Here is a 23,185-nt window from a genome sequence, read left to right as displayed (position 1 = left end):
TAATTCCAGTGAAACATTTTAAGTACTTTAAAAGTATTCTTTTAATTACTTTGCTCAATTGAGACTGACATCTCATTAAGTCAAGAGAATTAAACAGTTGTTTCTAAGCCTGAATTCAGGTCTCTTTGGTTGTGAATAAAAATGAATGTGATTGTCTTGATGTAGTTCTCTTTTGTAACTATTAAAGGACCATTTTTAATTGGCTATAAACTCCAAGGTAAATATACAGAGTATATTCAGAGTAGAAAGATGCATTGTAAGGATACTTGAACAATACTTTCTTATCACTTTCTTTATAGTGGCTGAAATCATGTGGCGTGCTAAGACACTGTTAAAGTTTAATTCGAGTCAAAGGGAAGTATGTTTGGAAAGTTAACATGATTACTGTGTTCTTTAATGATGGATAAAACAGTCAAGAATGAAAAATCCCTCTCTATATTCTTTCACTCTAGGCAAGAAAATGGAAATAAAGTGCTAAATTTATATGGAAAGGTTATAAGTAGAAACTGGGGAACATGAATTATGAAAGAATTATTTTTTTTCTCTAAACTTCTAAAAATTTTTTTCTATTTAGTCTGTAAAAATTCTATGAATACAAACTTTTTTTAGACTCTTCAAAATATTTTGACAACATTTGTTAATTGCTGCACAGTTTACAAACACTTCAAATCTATCCTTTTTTTTTGTTGGTTTTTTTTTTTTTTTTTTTTTTTTTTAAATCATCAGTGTGAAGGCTGGTATTTTTTTTCTGGAAAGCAAGAAAGAGGAGAATAATTTCTATCAAAGGCACATGCTATTTGCCATAAGGCAGACAGAAAATATCTGCAAGCTATCTCACTTTTTAATAATAATTCAGAAAGATAGGACTGAGATTTTAAGGCCAAGGATAAACATTTGGAGAAACTTCAACGGAGTAAAACTATAAATGCATGATTGGGGTTACTGCATGAACAAATCAGCAGCAGAATTTTCCATCACATTCTCTGAGTGGAGGCTATGCCTTAACTTTTTTTGGATGTGCCTAAAACATATATCTTCTATGTTTGTAGGTGATCTGGATCTTTAGTCTCCTATGAGAGAAAGTCAAGCCATTTACCTCCCGAGGGAGAGATTCCTAAAACCTTATTAACTAGGCTACATAAACTGTCTCCTCCAGTGCAGATCGATCCTATACAAGGGAGGATGAAGTTCTAAGTCTTCTGTCCAATACACCCTGTAATTGAATAGATCCAATGTGGTTCAGGGAATCGTGAGCTTTTAACTTGCTTTTTCTTCTGTGTTATGACAGGCAACTTGGCAAGCCTGTTAATTTGGTTTTGTTTTTTTCCCCCCCACCAGAAAAGTAAGATTAGTGCTCCTGCTGCTGTCTGCATCCTAGGGAAATGGTTCAGTTTGTAGACTGGTATCTATGGCAGGCACATATTTTGTATGACCCATCCCTGAGGTTGTCTTGACGTATTTGGGCTAGTTATATGCAAACAGACTTTCCTTTGAGGACTATTTTATACACATATTCCCTTCACAGTATACTAGTATAACTTATGGTAATTGCCTCTATCCTTGCCAACTTTGCTAGTTGTTTTCCAGCAGACAAGTATTAGAAAAGGATTTTGAAGCGATGGCCTAGCTTTGTTTTATAAGCTAGTGGTTGAATTTACTAACTGTTCAAAACAGCATGTCAGGTCAAAGTCAAAGGGAGAACCTCCTGGATTAAATCATGGGGGAACTCTACAGTCTGCCAGGAAGAAAGTATGACAAATACAGTGTGATCCTGCTGTCTTTCAGATGGTGTGATGTTATCCTGTCTGACATTATCCTGTTAGGTACATGATGTGAAATGGCGTAATGTTGCATGCGATAAAACTATGTTGAATTAAAAGCTAGAACAGTAATGACAAAGCCAAACAGGCTAAACAATAGCTTCCTTGTAAGCCAACAAATTAAAAAAACAGTTTTCTAAACTAAGTATGAATCTTTCCATTTAGCTGAAGTTAATATAATTTCAAGCAGGCTTAACTTTTTACCATTACACATACCTTCACACCCACACACAGTTTATTTCTGGTTCTGCCTATGAATTCTTAATGTTTAAGGTTTAATAGGAAATGCATTTGCTGAGTCAATTAGTACTGCAGCTACTACTTGTTTTAGCCCCACTGTAACTCTTATAAAGGAAAAAAAAAAAAGGTGCCATAACCTTCGCAGCTGTCTGCTATATCTGATGTAAAAGCACGGATAAAACAGAAATGCAGGTTCAGCTGGTTTGCCAGCCCTCCAGTGTCTTAGCAAAACACGCTTGAGTTTGATATTACTTCTTTAAAAAACAAAATTCTTTTGCCATCCAACCCTTATCTGGACCATTGAGGCAATCAGCACATTCAGACCCTGCCTTAGTCCATTATCACTAATGAAGCAGTTCTGTGAGTTGGACTTGTACAAAATTATCACTGGCATTAGGGGACATTGAAGCTTGGCCTGGGGTTTTGGAGTACAGGTGAATGTACCAAGGATTTTTCCATAGGTAATCTGGCAAGTTCCAGCTATTTGCAGCTTTCAGGATGAACTATTTAGGAACTGATCTTTTATCCGTTAATGGCACAGGCAGAGCGCAATTTTTTACCCTGTGTGTGTGTGTTACCAAGCTGTTTCTCAGGGTATCGTTTGCAGGTGTCATGTAATTAAAGTTTAGTCTAGCCTAAGGTGTGTGGTTTTTTTTTTTTTTTTTTTTTTAATAGTACTTTTCCCATTCAGACTATCACAGGGTACTTACTTAGTGGAGTGATTATATAGTGAGTGATTATATAGGCAATTAACTCAGTCGTTACGCGCTCAGCAATAGTTCACACACAGCTCTGTACATTACAACCTGAATTTTATAGAAGAATCTTATGTTAGTCTAGATACCAGGGTCATTCGTTCCTCTTTTAGAAGAAGCCTTTTGGGACCTTTAAACTTCTTACAGGCTGGCAAAGGGTCTAGCTTTATTATCGCCATTAACAGAGAACAGCAGCTGGACTTTCCTAAGCGTTACATGCTGCAGTGTCAGCAGCTGGTTATAAAAACATGTCGTGATCACCTTTAAAGCCCATGACCTCCTTCCCCAAAAAGGAAGAAAGGCAATCAGTGAACAGGGCTGAAACAATTGTGGTTTAGTTTGTAATTGTCTTGGAATGGTGCAGTTGGCTCTCTTGGATGGCATATAGCTCCAGATGTCCTGAAAGTCCTTTGCTATGTCCTGTGAAAGTCCTATGATGAGGAGTATTCATTTGTGATGCTGTGATTTTTAGGCCCAATGTTTTGGCCAATAAATTATGCCCGTCAGTCACGTGTGGTAGATAATGAAGCATTCCCATAAGAAGCCTACTATGAGAGGGACTCTCACAGAAAGACAGTCTTGAATTATCATGAACAAATGTGAGGAGCTTGTTTGTGGGTTTGGCTTTCTGTTTTAAAAATGGCGTAACTGAAAGTATCTTTCAGTCTTAAGAGTCCAGAGAAAGGCAGTGGGCCAGATCCTACTTACTTTTAGAGTAGGACTGCACTGTGGCCACATCAGCTTATGGCACTTTACTTGGTATATGGTAGATCATAATGAAGTCCATACACCAGGGTGACCCTGGACAAACCTCACTGAGGGCAGTAACTTCTAGTCCAGCACTGTCAGTAGGGGATCAGGCTCAGTCAAAGTTAACAAGACACTGCCATACATCGAAATGTCTTTGCTCATCTTCTCCGTGACCAAGAATGGAGCATTAGGAGAGGGGAAAAAATAAGTCTTTTCTTGAGAGGAGGACGTACCTGAAAGGAACGCAGGTTGCTGCTCGTTGGTGAGGAGGGGGTAAAGAAATTAATTGTAAAAGATGTTTCAGGAGCAAACAGCTCCAGAACAGGAAAAAAAGGTCAAAACCAAAAAAAGTGGATGTCTGCCTAAGGAAGAGTAGGCTCCAGATTCTTCTCTTGTAATTTAAGATCTGCTACTTTAGTGTTATAAATTATAAGGAAAGAAGACTAATGAGACATGAACACAAACTTGGATTTTATAAACTGAAAATCTGAAAACAATGTTTAATAAGAGAGTAAATAGTGATCAAAAAAAGGTTTGAGAATGACTGAAAAACAGGTATAATTAATAGTAGAAAATGCACTAGATTAAAACCTCTTAAAAGGAAGATCATATCCAGAAATCTAGTGGAGTTTTCTAAGGGAACAGGATAAAGCATAAAATGGGTTGAAAAGAGTGAATGGGAATTTACCTAAAGCTCTGAAGTTTCTGTTGTAGGAACAAGCATAATTTCACAGTTACCAAGTTTCTGACCTAGAAAATGAAGCATCTGAATAGTAGGGTAGGGTAGGAACAGTGAGGACTGGAAGCAAGTATATGAAGAGAAAGAACAAACTGAGCATCTTCTCAGTAGTGGACAATTTCCTTCATTTTTTAGGGAAGGGATGTAAAAGCCATCGTAGCTGTGTACGCTAAAAGGGAATTTACAGCTGTTGTAAACACCCACTGGGCCCAGCTAAGATGATGTTCTACTGAATGCTTATAAGCAGTTTGAAGACTTGATGGTATTTCTGGCTGTGGGAAGCAAGAGGCAGACTGCTTTGCAGCAGCAGGAGCCACAGGGTAAAATATATCTGCTGTTATTTGTGGCTTGTCAAAAAAATGTTGAGTTCCCTACAGTTCATTTACAATTTTGTTGCATTTTGTGGCACCTCATCAGCTTTGTGGTTCTTCTCAGCTATAGGTAGGGATTTTTTTTTTTTTTTTGCATTCCTGTGTAAATGCTGAAAGACTGGGCCAGTTCTTCAAAACATGGCTCATTGAAATGGTCATCTTGGCTAAGGGCAGGCCCTTACAGAATCTAAGTTGGGCTATAAATGGTAAACCCATTGGAAGTGCCTGATGAAAACCAGTCAGTTTAGAAGAGCTGGCATGTGAGAAATGCTTTCATAACATAGAATTTTTTGACAGCAACATTAGGCAGCGAGATTCCTTTAAATACATGGATCTGGTACTTGTCTAAGAAATAGTAGTGTGGCAGCTCTTGGTAAACCTGTCTTTGTCACACCAGGTGCACAAACATGTGTACTGTATGGAATATTATTAAACATCAATGAATCCTCAAAAGGGGAAAAAAACAACCCACATCCTTCTGGCTTGCAGTTCATATTCTCACACCTGAAAGTGGATTTGTTTTAAAATACTGTCTGAAGTCAGGTTACAGGTGTCAATTCCTAGCTAGCACCACATAGTTTAACTTTCTGTAATTTTTTTGCATTATTTCAGGCACTGTCTTATGTTAAAGTATTCAGTCAGAGATTTCTCTTGCATCATGATTTTAAGTGATGTTATCCCCATGCTTGCTTTTAATAACCATTCAACAGCTGACAGCGCATACCCGTCTTCCATTCTATATGTACCATGGTTTGTTTATTTTGTTGCTATTTATAGTAGGGTCTCCCACAAGGCTGTGGGCACTGGTAATGATTTTTTAAGAGCAGAAATATCCTTGCAGCAATTTCGTAAATGGAAAGTGACACAGAGAATAAACAGATGCCGTGAGAGAACTAATGCATATTATAAATTGGCTCTTCATACCCTCATCACTCAGAGGAATCTGTCAGTCCATGAGGCTAAGCTGAACTATTATGGATCTGTCTCAAGGAATATATGCTCATATCTTCCAAATATGATGATTTCCACTGTCAAAACAAAATGGCACTAGATCTACATTTCTTAGGAAATCTAAGGAGTTTTAATATGGACAACATGAAAATTACTGTAATTTACATGCAACCATCATTCTTTTAAGTGCTTTCAATAAAAGACTCCATAATCCATAATACTTTAAAAGAAAGTAGGGGAGGAATTCAGACGTTTGTTGTGATGGGATGAAACCAGTCATGAAGACTTTTTTTTTTTTTTTTTTTTTTTAAATATTGTAGCTAGTGTATATGAAATCTAGTTATAAACATTGCAGAGAAGTATTACACTGCAGTGTGGCTGGGATTCTGGGATAATAACAGTTTAGTGCTTAGGCTGTCATAAAATACCAGTAGTATTTAAGTTCAAGACCAAATGCTCACCTGGCCCCAAATGACAGAAGTCAACCGTCTTCAGTTATGCTGCTGGTGTGCTGGAAGGTTTAGCAAAGAAAATGCCTACTTTGTTTAGGCTAAACTTCCAAAACTTTTGTCCTGTACCTCTCCCTAAAGACTGTGGATTTCTGAAGAACCTTAACGTGAGTTCTTTGGAGAACAAGCACACAAAGAGCTTCGAGGACCTCTTAATCCTTCCTGGCTTTCTCCGGTGGCTCGTTTATAGGGATCCCAAAGCCAGAAGTGCTGGGGCATGCTTTTATACCCAGAACATGTTTTTTTTTTATACTGTCTTCTCAGAACACAACCATCCCCTGTGTAGCTCTTAAATTCTTAATCTGTGAGGCCTGTATTTGTAGGAGTAGACAATGTGTTTGCAATGCAAATGAAGAAGAGAAGGACTGACCAGACATCTGTTTTACTTTTAATATTTAATAATTGCTTACGTTTCCAAATATGTTAGTTCTAAAGTATTTAATCTGTATCTAAATCTCAAACCAGGCATTCACAAACCTAATTTTAGTGTAAAGCAAAACATCCAGATTAGGAACAGATGCCACATATTAGGCACCTAATTTTGAACATGCTTCTTGTTTTGCTTTAAGAGGGCAACTGAGCTATGTTGTACTTTTCAGGTTTCGAGGCATTATCTCTGGACAGACCCTTCTGTCTTTCTTTCCAAGCCAAACAAATTGCATGGCACAAAATACAGGATCACAGCAGGCTTCTGCTTTCTTAGAATAATACCTACAAACAGCCAACCAGCAGTGGTAAATGGTTGAGGACCTGGAGTTTAGGGTTTGATTCAGCATTCTGATACCTGACTTAACAATGAAGTGGTTTGCTGTTCTCTTTCTCTTCTATTCCATTTTGTTACTTAACCTCCTTCCCATTTTACTTTCAAACGAATGTCACTTCAGCATCTATATTAAGTTCACTATTGAAACTGATGGAAAGAAAAACAGATGTGCTAAAGATATGTTGGCTGTATTCTGTGGTACAGGCACCGAAGGGTTTTTCATGTCTAACCTAGTCATCAGTTAGTTTGAACCACAGGAAAATTGTAATTGGATCTAAAATAACTCTGAAATGTTGGTGCCAAAGGGCCACTTCAAAACTATTTTGTGCTTGTGTTTAGCTGTGTTAACCTAACTACTGTCCCATATTAAAATCAGATGCTAATGGCAACTAACTGGTAATAATGGGCCAATCTAGGTCTTCGCCATCATAAAGCTTTAGGCTTACAACTCTTCTATGTTAAAGATAGCTCAAGGACACAGGATGGAATCTTTCATCTGGAATGAATGGAAGTTTGTCCAAATGAATTCAAAAATGTGATATTTAACAGCTTCCTCAGTTCTTTAGCACTTTTCTGCCCTGTCAGAATTCAAATAGAGAGACAAAATTATTTTAGCTGCTGGTTGCATCTTCATTCAGCTGTATGCATTAGACAGTTGTTTTTTTAAGTTATCACTAAAACTGAATTTGCCCAAGCTATTCTATAAGCATGAAAACTTGGACTGATGCTTGCAAACAGTTTCAGTACTTTGGGTAGCCTTATGTTTATGCTGGGGTAAAGCTTGAGCAATATGCTGTCTCTTCCTAAGATAATAAAGTGGCTTTTTTTATTCCAGCCATAGGAACAAGCATGAAGTAAACCACAACTTCTTTACATTAGATCAAATTTTTCTATTTTCTCATTGATGCTGTCTAAGATCAAATATCGTGATATTGGTGGGAACACTTTCTGGATAACATTCACATAGTTTTCACTAACAATATCTGTTAGAAAACTGCTGATCAAAGCTTAGTAGGAATTGTAATTGGGCATATATCTGGGGATATAGATATGTTCATTGGGCGAACTACCAAATGCAGTTAATACAACAATCAACTCCAGAAGTTCCTGGCATAGAGGAGCACCTAACTAGAGGCAAAAAATGAACACCCCCCACACCCCAACAGATTTATGTTGTTTCTGACTTTTATCCTGTGCTTTCCAATGATAAATCTTTTTCACATGCGAAACACAATTTTAACTTGAAAAGAGACAGCATTTCACTGGCCACGTATCAGTGATCAGTCCAGAAGGCACTTTACTGTATCGCATGCATGCACATTTTACTAGACAGAATAATTACAGCTTGAAATCTGCAGCTTTCCTAGAACTGGGAATGTAATTAAAACCTGTTAATTAAAAGAGAAAGTTAATATAATTGCTAATTTAAAACTTATTAGTATGTTCTGTTATGTTGGTTGTGTGCTCGATATATGCTCTCCATAATGACAGTCAAAAGAGAGTACCAAATGTTTTGCTGATAAAAACTGAAGCTGCATTGAAGTCAATAGAAGTGTGCCCAGTTGCATGACTTTTTCATTTCTTTGGTCTCACAAAAGAAAATTTCTCCCCTCTGTATATGTATAGCCAGTATGTTCAAAAAACCCTAAAGAAGATGGGCAACAGATTGAATTCAACACAGTAGGGAATGAGGGGCAATTTCTTAAAAAGAAATATTTGCTCTGGTCCATAAAGCAAGGAGGATTCCAAATTGTCGTTGTGTTCCTGGCTCTCCTAAGCTTGTTAGAAAATCCCGGTGTGTTTGTATGATGATACAGCTCTGATGTTGCCAATGCTGCAGAGTCTAGTGATGAATGGACCCTGTCATTTTACTTAGCGGTTTTTGGAGCAATATTTTGGAGCTGAGTCTTGTAGGAATAACTTTAAAAGGATTATTTTGGTTCAAGGTGACATTCTGCTTTGATGGTGTCTTTTCCCTGCTTCTAGTTAGTTTAACTGGTTGGGAGTGCTAGGGACAAGGCATAAAACTGATTCATCCTACTGTTTGCCTCTCGTTCATCTGAGGAAGCAGTGGCTTTCTGGAACTTTCTCTTTCCCTTTTGCCTGGATTCACCATCTTGAGTGAACTTTAAGCATTTGGTTTCATGTCCCCATCACAGTAGAGCCCAGGAACTTTGCCCTGATGCATACTTGCACATCATGTAGAAAGTGATAACATCCATGCATGTTTCTGGAATTTGTGCTGCAAACAAATCACATTCTGGAAAACCATGGCTAGATGTTGTTATTTCGAAGTAGCTCTTTCATATTACTGCTCAGTTTCTTTCTTTTCCATCTTCCTTCCTTAGAGGCTGTTTCTGCCAAGTATAGCAGTAAGAACGAAGCTTTTCAACCATGTACAGGGAGCTTGAACAGTAGTATTGGCTTATTAGAGCCTGCTTATTTTGTGTCAGAGGCCTCAAATTTGGCTGTGGGCTCTAGCCAGACTGGCACAGAGTTAATGCACTCTTTCAAAGTCTGCTGAGGGTCTTGATGTAAACACAATTTTTTCAGTAATAAAACATGTTCTCCCAGGATCCAGGGCTTGCTGTGTGTATTGATTTTTTTTTTTTTTCCCCCCACTTTGAAAGTCCTCTAATCAAAAGATGAACCAGATTTGACTTTTGTGCTTATTTCTTTCTACCATCCTCCTGGTGCCACACATAGAGTCTCCCTCCACATAATATTATTAACTTGAATAGTGCAGTTCAATTTATAAAGATACTTTCTAGCAACCCAGAGATGCCTATTATCACACACAAACATAAAATAAAAAAAGAAAGCCCTCTCCAGCACAATCAGGATTTATGTATCAGCCATGTTGTTAGTTTTGTTGTGGATGTTTGACCAATGGAGATCTCTGACAAACTGAAGAGCTTCTTTCCTTAGCTCGGCTACGTTAGAGAACCTAGGAAGCCTGGAGCAGGGTGAAATGTGAACACAATAGATTGAAAGTTTTGAGGGCTTAAAGAAACTCTTGTTTCTTTATCCAAAATGCTTAGACAATTTTTATTCCCTTCTTAATAAGCACTGTGGGTTATTTCTGTGGAATCCAAATGGTTTCTTCAGTGTCTTGGAACAGCTCAGCTCTCTTTTGTTCATCTGGACTGACTTAGCAAAATACAAGGTGGGGCTTGACATGTATTTTGTTCCTTAGGGCTTTGTTCATCTCGGAGAACTGCAACTATTGAAAAGTTGTGTAGCTAGATAAAAGGGTAGGTGGGACAAATTGTCTTCTCTTGCAAATACCTCTGGGGTGGCTGTATGGTAGACCCCATCCCAATACTTTCTAGGAAATTCTGGTGTTTTCTAAGTAATTTTAGAATTGGAGTTCCTCCACAGTGAGTGAGAACCTGGTACCCTAGAGAAAGGCATGCACTCCTTTATGCTGGTTTTATTTGGGAAGTAATGCATAGTCCTGTTAATGATGGACCTAAGACTTAGCTCTGCCTCTCTTGGAGCCTTACAAGCCTTTCATACTTGCTCAATGCTTCTTATATTCAGAGTGATTGATAGCCAAAAACTGATTAATTCTTATGAATCACTTGTTTACATTGAAGGTTTCACCAGCACATTTTTAATGAAGGACTTAGAGTCTTTTAATCATTTATTAAGAAGTGATTAGTCAGCCGTTATAGGTTTTCCAATGCGTCAATACCATGATTCACAGCAGGAATCTTGCTAAGTGTTCTGCATTGGTCCTGGAGGAATCAGTCTCTCCTGTTAGCAGTAACACCATGCTAAAAGCAGCCTTCTAGCTCAGGTGGGAGGCAGATGTTGAGAGCTTTGTAGCTGACCCAGGACTTAGCTAGGGCTTCCCCCACTCCTGGCCCTTCAGAAGGAATGGTTTTGAAGCAAAACCTTTCCACGATCCTAACTCAAAAATGAGGGGATTTTTCTCTTACGTGGTAATATAATATAAAAGCTGAATTTCTGGCACAGTGTTTTCATGTTATTGAAGCTTGACAGCTTAACAGATCCAAACAAAATAATTTGGAAATTGTATAGAACAGTTTGTTTATGTTTTTTCATTCTATTTTGAAACCCAAACACATTTCAAAATGTTAGAATTTTCTGAGGAACTGAAGGTCTGAATTTTGATGAATTCTAATGCAGAGACCAGAGAGCATCTGTGGTTTGGTGTATTCCGTGCGTGCTGCACAATTATTCCTAGAGACAACTCTGTACAACAGTTGCAACATTTGTAGCTCTGGTCAGTGCTCAGGCAGCTTCTGGTTTGGGTTCCCAGGCAAATGCAGCCAGTCTGTTTTCAGCTGGAGTAATCACATACAGCCGTTCATCATCATTTTTAATAAAGGGAATGGAAGTCTGACAAGCTAAAAAATGATTCATTTACAGTTTCCCTCAGGAAGCCTTCCAGTATCATTAGCAAAGGAGACAGGAAAACACTTTACTTACTTTTCATGGGATTACAGCTTCTCCTGAGCATCTGGGGTTAAATTCACAAGAAGAAACACCACAAGGAACTTAAATCATGAATTCTCCTTTTTTATTATTTCCAGAGAAAAATCATCTTGCAATATTCTGTGCAATATTCTACTCTAGTCTGTGTGTGAAAAATCAGCAAACTGGCAGTAAGATCTAGCTGATCTCTTGGCCCTCATGCTGTAGTGTGCCTTTTGTCCCCTGGGGTGGGCAGGCTGCGTGATGTGAGTGGCTCACGGACACAAGTAGTGTGGGACATGGAGGAGGAGAGGTGCAGTAGTAATCTGTCCAAATGGAAACCAAACATCTTGGAAGTTGACGTGTCATTTATCCCTGTCCTGACATGGCAGATTGCATGTTGTAGCCTTTCTCATGGAAGGTCCTGTGTTGAATTGCGGATGTAATCTGTTGCTTTTCTCAGAATCACTTCAGTTGAGGCTGGAAAACTGTGTAATTGGTTGCCATGGAGGGTGCTGGCCTGCTACAATTGAACCTTTCTTCTTTGCTGTGTTAGAAGACATTAGTTAAAGAATTAATCATTTGGTACAAAAGGTAGGCTGCCCCGCCATGGCCTCTCAAGGGCCCTGCTTGTGTTTACAGTGCTAAATGTTAACAGATCCAAAGATATCAGGCATTTACCTTACTATTTGTTTCTTTGTACTGAGAGGATGGAAGGTCAGTTGAGTCAGACTTGTTCAATGGACAGCAAAAAGGCCTGTGGTGGAAGGATTATGAGCAGGACAGGAAACCTTCTGGTGGATTTTTAGCTGTAAGAGTAAGGTGGTTGTATCTGCAGCCCATGTGTCTGCAAGCACTCTCTGCAAGGACAGTTTATTTCTGGTGTTTTGCCCAGGGTTTTGATGTGGTATACTGAAGGGTAAAAAATGGGCAGCAGAAAACAACTTTGAAAAGTCCAGGCTGAAGAAATAATAAGAAATGAGATTCTATAGCAGCTTAATTCTTGTACAAATAAGTTAATCAAACCCAGACTACAAACAACCCAATGAGTTTAAGAAAATAAGGAGATGTAACCACTATCAGATGTTACAGGTCATAAAGAGAACAATCTTCCATTGTTACATCAGCCTGACCCTGTTCATGGAGGTTTTGAAAAATAGCCAGGTTCTCAATCTCATGCTGTCTTATATACAGAAATATACAGGGAATAAAACCTAAGTTTTCTTAATAATTTTATGACCTTTTGAAAACTTACCAGTAGTGCACCCCAGCCCAAAATGAGGAACAAAACTATTACGCTGGGTAAAAAGCTGGCCTTTGTGCAGAAATCATAGCTGTTTTCTTGGGCAAGCATCAAGGGAAAAGGTGATTCAGTCAGGATTTGCTTTGGGTTTTCCTAAGACGTCAGCCAGTCCTCTGGCAATGTTAAGCCCTCTCGAGGACGGAATGCAAACCCTCAAACAACCTGGCTTCCTTGAAGAGGCTTTGCTTCACTCTAAAGGGAGCCCCGTTGGCCAGCCACTAATGGCTTCTAATGTTGCCCTCTTTCTGCCCCTTGCTGTCTCTTAGTGTGGACAGCCAAGTTTGCTTCTTTTCTGCCCTCCAAGGTGGAGGAAATGAGTGGTAGAAAATGGGCCACACTTTTTCCCACAGTTCAACCACAAAAAGGCAGCAACATAAATTAATTGTAAAGGATGTAGAGGCCACTGCTACTGAGCTGTTGCAGCTAGTCCTCATATTATTATTCTTCCTAAGCATCCCAGAAATAAGTGACACCCTCCTTTTGGGAGGGGAGGAGGCCCAGAGTATTACAATCATCAAAAAAAGACAGGGAAAAATAACAACGTGTTGCCATTCTAAGTAAGCAGACCCTGGTAGCAGTGACCCACAAGACCAAATAAACCAGCCCATTAAAAAGCTCTACACTATGTTTTGAATTGAAAACATGCTCAGCTGCCTTTTCACTCTGGATCCTGACTGGTTTGCTTATAATACCAGAATCATAACCCTGTTTTGTTTGATTTTGCAGAGGGTGGAAAAGGAGAGAAGGCGGGAGGATGCAGGGAGCTGTTTGTTATTTATGACCGTATGTCATTGTACTAGCTATGCAGAAACCAGAACAGTGACTTTAGAAGGAAACTCACTGAAAAGATTTTAAATGGATTTAATTAATTCCTCCCTCCCTCTCTTTTATCTCCGTCTGGAAAGAGCTGGCCTGTGTGGCTTTTGTATGGTTTTCTGCAGGATCAGGTGCCAAACCATAGTAATTAAAACGGGGAGTGAGGAGGAGGCAGTAAGACAAAAAGCCATTTTTCTTGGCATGCACCTCTGGTACAGTGTTACAAAAATAATTTGCTCAGAATGTTTTCCAATTACTCAGAGCTTCAAAATCCCCTTAAAATGAGATCTGGGGCAGGGGGAGATGACAAAATTTCACACACTAGTTACCTTCTTTGCACATCACTTCAGAGCCTATTCTCGTTATACATTATAGCCAGTTTTAAGATAACCTGGCTTCAAGAATACATACATTTAGACTTTCTGAATGGGGATTGTTGTAACTGTGAGTTGTTCATATCTGTAACTGGCACACCCCTGCTGTGCAGGGGTGTTCTAGAGATAGAGAAAACTGTTACTGAAAAGGTAATCTCAAGAAGAAGTATTTCAGGCAGATACTAATCAATATGAAATAAGTGAGGAGAATTTGTACCACTATGTCAAGTAATTTGGAAGACACCAAGATTTGTTTCTGGAAGAGAAATTCAGGCTGAACTGATATGGAATAAATCAAACAAGTGCAGGACCACTTATCTGTACTCCACAATTTCTTTTAAAATGACTGTAATATGTTGTATTGTTGATAGGATTTATGGAGACTCTGAACAATGGTCACCATCATTGATCTTGAAGGGAGAAGGAAAAAAAACCTGTATATATAAAACATTAATGGTATACAAATATATCCTTTTCTACTCAGTCCCAGCATAGCCAGTTTTGCTATGTTTTATCTGTGGAAACCACTCCAAACTGTTAGTGTCAGTCTGACTTAAATCCCTTTGCTACACAATACAGCTAAAGAAAGCCAGATCAAGCCATTCTATTAAGAATTTCTTGTCCTAGTAAGTCACAGCCAGCTGAGTATGTGAAAGGGTAGACACAGCGGTTCAGTCTCCCAGCCCACTAATTTACAGTCTGCCATGCAGGAATTGTAATGTAATAGCATTATATGTAGGCAAGGTATTTGTCCTCTGCCCATAGGGTGGTTGCTGTTTGCACAGTCTGTGCAAAAACTGAAATTTATTTAAGGAAGGAAGGATGTTTGGGTTACAGAGTGAGGGTAAGAGTAGACATAGCATCTCTGAGGTGAAAGCATCATCACTAGTAACTTAACCATCCCCAAATATTTTTCTCCATGCTGCATGCTCTTTCCTAAAAGATGAAGTTTACAAGAATGGCTCTTCAGATGCTAAATAGATTGTAATACTTAAATTCGCATTCATATGAAATTTGTCACAGCTAAGACACTGTAATGAGCTATTCAGAAAGCACAATCAAGTAATGTTTACAGTGCTTTTATTAGCACTTTGCTATGACTTACAAGATGCTTACAGACAGCTTTTCTCTCCTCCAAGTTATGTACTTTTTTTCTATTTAATAAACACTGATTTGTTTCTCCAGCCAGCAGAGCTTAGTGTACTGTCGCAGCTACTGTGACAGCATCATTTTGCTTTATCTTGATGAGAAAGTGTCCTTTGCAACCAATACCAGCAATGTTCACAAAGACAGATGGGACGCAAAGGGAGCAGAGGTGGAGGGCAGAACTCCTGAGTGCTGAATCCATTGCTGGTGCTGATTCACTCTAGGACTATGGGCATGCTTCATTGCTCATGAAGGGCAAGTGCTATTATTCAATGTATTAAGTATGTAAGTGGCTTAGCAGGCTTAAAGAAGTTATTTAGGCAAGTAGCAGGAGAGCCAGAATGTCACCTTGCCTTCCTCCTGGAGATGAAGATGTGTCTGTAGAAGCTGTTGTTGGGAGGCTGTTGAGGTCTTCACTGAGATGGTATGGGTGAAGTTTATTCTAGTTAGACTCTACAGAAACAGCAAATATGTCTGGAGGCTACTGTAAATGACTCTTTTTGATGTCTGACAAAAAATTAGGCAGGGTGATGAAAGCTCCAAGGAGATTTAGATGGGAGTAAGGTTGTGACAGAGGTGTGAAAATGTCCTCAGAGGCAATAAACCACATATATATTTCATAAATTTTGTCAACTGAACTCACTGTGTGTGCCAGCAGCTCCCTACCACTTCATCATAACACGCATCTCAGGATTTTGAGCCGTTCTGGTCTCAAGGTCAAAGGCGAGGGAAAAGTAGCAAAGGATCTGAGAAAAGAGTGTTTCCAGAAGAAGAGATTTTCAATGAAGTTGTCCCTATTTTTTCTGATTTATAGCATTCCTTGACTTCTTTAAGCAGGAGGGTTTAGTTTCGTAACCAGGAATCTATAAGTACTTTTTCATCTGATGTCTCGCTATATCTGACTGTCTTAAAGATGTAGACTCACTCAGACTGCTGCCTAAAATGAATCACATGTAACACAACAAAGTCACAGAAACAGTGGTCAGTATGTCAGTCACATGCAGGTATGAATTCCCTGGAAAGTCGGATAACCTTTTAATAATGTAGGTTATTGCTGGGGCAGGCCTAAGGCTGCTACCAGTGTTCATCTATTTTTTCACTGCTCAAGCAGACAGTAAGATATGCTGGAGTAGAATAGAGCTTGGTGAGTCAAAGAGCCTGGATATGTACCTATGTAAGAAGAGTTCCTCAAATCAAGGTCTAAAAAATGAAGTAAAAATAAAAACAGACTCAAAAACCTATAGGCCATTAAGTACAGTAAGAGTTGTTCACTGAGGAACAGTTCATCGAGCAAATGCATGTACTCTGTGCATTTGTCAGTAAATAAGAGAGAAATTGCTTCCCTTCATGCCACACCCCTCCACCTTACTTTTTGAAAGCACAGCACCTGCTAAGAGTGCAATTGGTTTAGCAAGAAATAGTTCTGATCCACAGCAAATAAAAAACTCTGCACATTCCCCATCATGTGTGGTAGAGATGGATGGAAGACCGTGGATGATACACTCTTGCTTTTCTGTCTCCTAAATCTACCAAGCTGAGCATTCATTTTGAGATAAGCCAGTGATTTGTACAGAAGCCTAAACACATGGGAATGCACTGTCCTGCTGAGTGACAGGCGGCCGATGAAATCCCCAGAACATGCCTTTGCAGAGAGTGGTTACTTGGTGCAATCTGACAACTTCATCAAATAGCAATTTGAAATATCACTAGAGGAGATGTCCTTTGCCTCCTCTACATTGGCAAAAAAAAAATGCTTTCCTTGCTTTCTACATAGTGACATCTTGCCAGTTGTAAATGGGAAATTTCCAATGTCTGTAATTCCCTGTCTTAAAAGCACACTCTGTGTTGTCGACTCTATCTAGAGAGGTGTGACATGCTAGGAACAGCTGACTATCAAATGGTGGTCAAAAGACTTGCGAGTGTGAAATAGCTTTAAAGTGACTCAGATGAGGCTAGGAGTCTGTTAGTTTCAGTCTTCAGTTGTCATTAGTTGACATACCCTACGCAATTACTGTGTCTTTCACCTGCAGTTACAAAACTCATAAACAAGTTTTTTTTTCTATTTACTCAGAATTTTTTTTCATAGAAGTTTCTGAACATACAGTATTAGTTTATTTCAAATTTTCTTCTTTCCAAAGAAATCCTTTTAGTGCAAAGAAATGGCTACTGTTTTCAAAATGTCAAGGAATAGAAAAGAAATTTGCTGAAAACAAGGTTTTATGTCTGATAAACTCAAGTTACATCCCTTTGTATACAAAGGGGACTTGCACTGAAGTCACAGTACCCAATTATTCTACAGAGTTGAGCCCAAATGCATGACCAGGTTAAAATATTGCTGATGAGACCTCTGCTAATAGATGCTATGTTTGGATGGGTTAGGAGAGCAATGCATGGGTGAAAAGGCTTCAGCAGACTGGAGACGCTCTCTGTCATCAAACAGCAGAAAAATCATCATGCTTGGGGTTTTCAGTCCTACTCATCATCAGCTGGAGAAGTGGTATCAGCCTAGTCTCTGAAAATCTGCAAATACCTTTAAACATAGCTAGTTGGAGAGAGAGATAATAAGAAAAGAAAGTAGCTGAGCTGTGCTGTTCTATACTTCAATGTGAAGAGATGCTTAGACCAGAAAAAATAAAGCAGAAGAGTGGGGAGTCCTGAAGCCTACTCCAAAGATATTAAAAAAAAAATTACTATTACTACATTTAGATTTGATATTAGGAAGAAATTCTTCCCTGTGAGGGTGGTGAGGCACTGGAACATGTTGCCCAGAGAAGCTGTGGATGTCCCATCCCTGGAAGTGTTCAAGGCCAGGCTGGATGGGGCTTTGAGCAACCTGGTCTAGTGCAAGGTGTCTCTGCCCATGGCAGGGGCTTGGAACCAGATGATCTTTAAGGTCCCTTCCAACCCAAACCATTCTATGATTCTACTAATGGCTTATGCTCTTATAAGCACTACTTTGCTTGATTAATAATAAAAATAACAAAGATTTATGGAGATCACCAACCTTTCCCCTGTTTGGTGGGAGAAAAAAGTCTCTTGAAGAGACAGCAGGTATTTTTGAAAGCAAAATATATCCCCATGGATAAAACTTAGCCTTCTTTTCAGACATAACTGAAGCACTTTGGCTAATATTAACAGCAACAATAACAAACTAAACCAGCAAATCAGGCCAAGACAGATGCTAGACACAGAAAATATCATTCTAGATAGTAAATTTCCAGCTAAGCCCAAATGCAGAGAACCGAAAAGGTACTCTGGTACTACAAAACATCAGGTAATTTTACTAATTGTCAACATGACCCTAATTGGTCATTAGAGGACCAGTAATGTCATAGCAATAATATGCCTCACTCAGGAGTGAGTCTTCCAAGAGACTGTCTGTAGCCTGCAACAGCAGGTACTGCCAGGTGAGAATTTGTTCCTGCACCTGTAGGATGGGATTGATCACCCAAGAACTCTTGCCTAAGAGGGCAGGGACGCAAAAGGAAGAGGAACGGGTCTTTTCTGTGTTTCTAAGTAGTGAGGAATATTTCACCACAAAGGAAGCAGAACTGATTTCTTTTAGTAAAAGAAGTTGAAACTTGTATTATCCCACTAATAACAACAGCATCTGTAGTGCTCAGAAAAGGCATACTTTGTTTCGTAATTTTGACAGCCTCCTTTCCTCTCTCCCGCACCTCTATTTCTGCTCTCATCAGACGCATCCTGATTGCAGATTCACAAACCAGTGAGTTTCATGGGTCAAGAGATCTTTATCCTCTTTGGGATTACATAGTATTGATAATCCACTTTGTTGTTCCAGTCCGGTGAAGCAGTGACCTTGTGAAGGAAAGAAACGTTTCCACAAAATAACGCATTAGCCTCTTTAGTACATTTGTGATAATTTTTAGCATTTAAATCCATTAAGAATACAGTTCAGGAGTGCAAACAAGCATAGCGAGGTGTAATACTTGCTAGTAAATTGCATGGCTTTTGACCCTTAAAATTCAGATTGTTAAATACAAGGAGATAGATTTAAAACAGGATCTCAGTTTAAAGGAACCTGTCAAGATACTTTCCCTCGTCTGTAAGATATCTCCCCTCAGGCTGTTCTTTATATAACAAGACCCTAAGGAGCCTGAAATTAAAATCTGTTTTGGCCTTGCTTGTCTTTTTAATTTTTTTAAACAGTTACTTGTCTCTGTTAAATGCAGACAATTTGTTTATTGTAGGGTAGCACAGAAAACATCACTCCTGTTTCAGTGTGAAGTATGATGAGGGAAATCTGAAGAATATGTTTGAAAGGAGAAACTGGAGAAATAAAGCATGTGAAAACCCATTTAAGAATGGTTGCTGGAAAACAGGAAAAATGAGATTTTATAGTTAATATAAATTCTGATTTGTTTGAGTTTGCAAACACATAAGTGAATTCATCAAAATATTTCTTTCTGGTAATGCTGAAATTAATTATACATGCACTGCCAGTATGCATTGTGTGTGCCTGTACAGTTTGTGTGCTTGTGCTCACATAAAGTAGTCTAAATAATAGAACCTGAGAAAGCTGGAACAAAATGTCCTCTTCAGTCTTCGAAAATTCTCTGTTAGCTTCACTGAAATTGGCAGGCTCCCTCCCAAACTCCTTCACTGCAGTCAGACCACATTATCTGTTGGAGGAAAAAAAAAAAAATCGAGCTGACTAATTTTGAATGTAGTTTTAAGGATGCTATATGAAAAAGCTTATTTAACTTAGACAGCATCAGCATGGCTTAGAAGGGTGTGAAGATATTTTCAGAATAACTTTTGGTCTGTGTTTTTGCATATTCTTAGTTATCATACTTTCAGAAACAAAGATATTAATTTGAAATCTTGCCCAGTGCATACAGGTATTGATAGCTGAAATGGTGGAAGAGCTTTAATTTGGTTGGTGGCAAAGAAGAGAGGAAGTTCAGGCTGGATCATGGCAAGCTTACATGTCTGTCAGGCAAAGGATGCAGGAGCCTTAAGGGCCACTGTGTAGACTTATTTGACTTAAAGACAGAAAACAAAAGGAGTATTAGCTTTAAAATAGCTTGTTAGGAGCATTGGTAAGTACTGCAAGGCAATATTTCCATCTTACAGTGACTCCTGAAATGAATAGGGGCAACTAAATTTTAATACATAAGTGACAGCAACTGCCTTTCATGTGTGCAGTGATTTATTCGGTTTCTCAAATCAGTTATCACTTCACTATTTGAAATATTGAATGCAAATCAGGGGTGGTGGATGCTTCCCAGGGGGCATCAATATTTAGCCTAAACATCAGCAAAAACAATCAACACTGGTTTGTGTTAGACCTTACAATTTTGATCTTAAGAGAACAGAGGCAGCAAGAACCATCTCCTGCATGAATAGCACAGGGGTGGTGGCAGCTCTGGCTTGCCTGAGTTTGTCAAAGGGGAACCCCGGGAAGGAACTCAGTCTTGTCATTTGCACAGCTCTCAGCAGCTTGTTGCACAACATCACTCTCAAACACTGCCTTAATTTTAGTAAGTCTCCTGCAAAGCCCGCTGAATGTGAAATCTCCTACCAGCTGTAGCAGCCTTTGGATAGGCATTTTTTTATGTTCAAATGGAAATGGTAACCGCACTTTTTCAACACCCATGAAAAGGAACCATGTCCTTCATTAGCTTACATCAGAAGTATCTTGCTAGCTCAAGTATTTTAGTTCAGCAACAAGGTGGGGGGTTGAGTTATTTTTGCATTTTTATTGGTGTCTATAATTATTTTTTCCTCTTTTTGCCCATTTTTTCACCAATGGCCACAGCATGCTCATTGCTGCCTGCAGGTCAGGTTTCAAATGAGACAGCTGTTCTGATTTGGACACAGGGTGGACGGCATCTCCCTGGCAACTGGAGCTGCACAAAAGCTGCCTGCATGGCTCTAATACTTTTGTTTCTTCCCTCATTTTAGTAGCCATCACTCATGGAGGAATGGACACTGGAGGACTAGGTAGGATATAATGCACAGATACACAAGTAATGGAACGTCAGCAATGGCGTATATTTTCATTTCCTGCACAATGGGATTCTGATATCCTTTCAAAACTTATTTTATGTTTAAAATGTATTCTTGTGTGCTCAAACACATACACATATGGCTAGGTTTCATAGTGCGTGTGAATACTCTCCAGGCCCATGCCACCAGTATAGGGTTTGCTTTAGTTAACTACGGCGTTGAAGCCAGCATAGAGCGCAGAAGGACGTAAACTGCCTTGTTGAGTAAGAGACCTTTATGCACGTTGACTATCACTTTGTTTTTGTGTTTTTCTGTTAGAGAAAATTAGCCGTTGTTTTTGTTGGAAAAAAACCCAACCTTCTGAATTATTGGAGACATCACTCTGTTCCTAGCACCAGCATCTAACCTGATGCCAGCTCCTTCACCCACCAGAAACAGAAATCTAGGTGGGTTTGGGAAATCCCTTGATACAAAACATCAAGACTGTTGAATCAGTGGCACCTTGATACTTTTAAACATTCTTGTCCTTACTGTATGGACACTGTCCAGACTGTATAAAACAGACTGTATAAAACACTCTGCTTCTATATTTGGCCCTGGGAATTTCCAGCCTTACGTTGCTCTTGCTCTTTGACTTCAGTGGGAGCTCTTGGCTTCTCCTGTTTTGAGGGGTCCCTCACTGTACCGTAAAATTCTGTTTTATACAACATGGAAATGCAGGGAAAACCCCATCTCCATGGTTGTCATATCCTCTCCCTCCCTATTGAGAGGAAAGGGTGAGGGGGAAATGGTGTAACTTAGAAAAAGTAACTGGGAGCCCTTTGGCAAGGGGAAGCATTGCATTAGCAGAGCTGGGCCATCTCTCTTTATGACTGCATAGACAGCCTTATTTCATGGACTTGCAACTACCACTGCTACTTCAGTCACCTTGCTGCCTGCGGCACGGAGGAGCACACACCTTAGCTCAGAGTGGCAGCTCTCCCTCTTGCCTGTGACCCAACCCAAAACCTCCAGAGGGGAATGAGAGGAGCTCTACCGATGCACCCACCTGTATGGGGGCTGCTCCCCTTGCTGACATGCACCAGTGGCCACTTGTCTATGGGTACAGGGCAGAGGGGTGCCTGCGGATGGAAAGTGCAACTGCTGGATGGGAAGGACAAATGAGGATGCAAGACTTGGATACAAAAAAAGATGTAAAACTAGAAAGAAAGCATGTAAAAATAAGTTACCATGGCTGTTATGAAAAACCTATGATGGCTGTTCCCACAATTAACACCTTTCATCCTGTCAGTTCAATTTTCTCTCCTCATGGAGATTTGCCTCTTATACACCCTTGAAGGCATTTTAGTTACTTTTTTTCATTAGTCTGTATGCACTAGATGGGTTGCCTGGCTTTGGGCGTAATTGCTGCCAGATGCTTAGTTAACTTAGGAGTGAAACATATACTCAGTGAAAAACAACCTGCCAAGAATACTTACCTAATGACCCAGCCTCTGCTAATTACTTGCTTGTGCAAACAAGACTTCCATTTGCCAGATACAGTGCTGAGTGGTGCAAAAACTGAAACAAAACCACATACATGCAAAAAGATGCTTTGAGGGGGATATGGACTACAGCAAATGGCATGTCCGAGGGCCTTCACCCTTCTTGCTTGAGAGTGTGATTACTTGCTTCTAGTGCAACTGGGTGCTAATTACAGCTTTATGGTAGCTGGGCAGCAGCTAGGGTGGCTGGGGAAAGCAGGGTCTTGCAGCTTTGCTGCTTGAGAGGGGATCTTTGCTCAGGACAAAAGGGTTTTCTGTCAGGAATAAGGAAGAATATAGATTTCCCTAAAGTCATGAGGTCTCTGGCAAGCCAGAAGGCATTGTACCACTTTATTAGAGAAGGGGAATAGAAACACAGCATGAAATGGATATGACTAATAACAATGGGAGGCCTCAGGCCTGGTTTTTTTTCTTTTTTTTTTTTGGTAGTTTGACTCTCTCTGTGAAGGTTAACTAGGGAAAAACCTCTTCTCCACCAGAAATCTTTCCAGACTAAAATATTGCAGCTGTGCCTTCTGGCTTCTTGGTCTCTGAAGGCTGCAGGGCTGATTGTTCAGTTAAACAGCTTTGTGGAAAACAGAGGCAATTCTCCTTCTCTTCGTAGAATTTAGGACTTAAATAGCTTTAGGGTCACTTCCATGTAGGAAAGTAGTACATGTGTGGGCTATTCACCTGTTTTTATTTCAGT

Source organism: Platalea leucorodia (genome assembly GCF_965183815.1).
Source record: "Platalea leucorodia genome assembly, chromosome: 4".
NCBI classification, from domain to species: Eukaryota; Metazoa; Chordata; class Aves; order Pelecaniformes; family Threskiornithidae; genus Platalea; species Platalea leucorodia.
The sequence above is the reverse complement of the archived record's forward strand: the minus strand, read 5'-3'. Positions refer to the sequence as shown.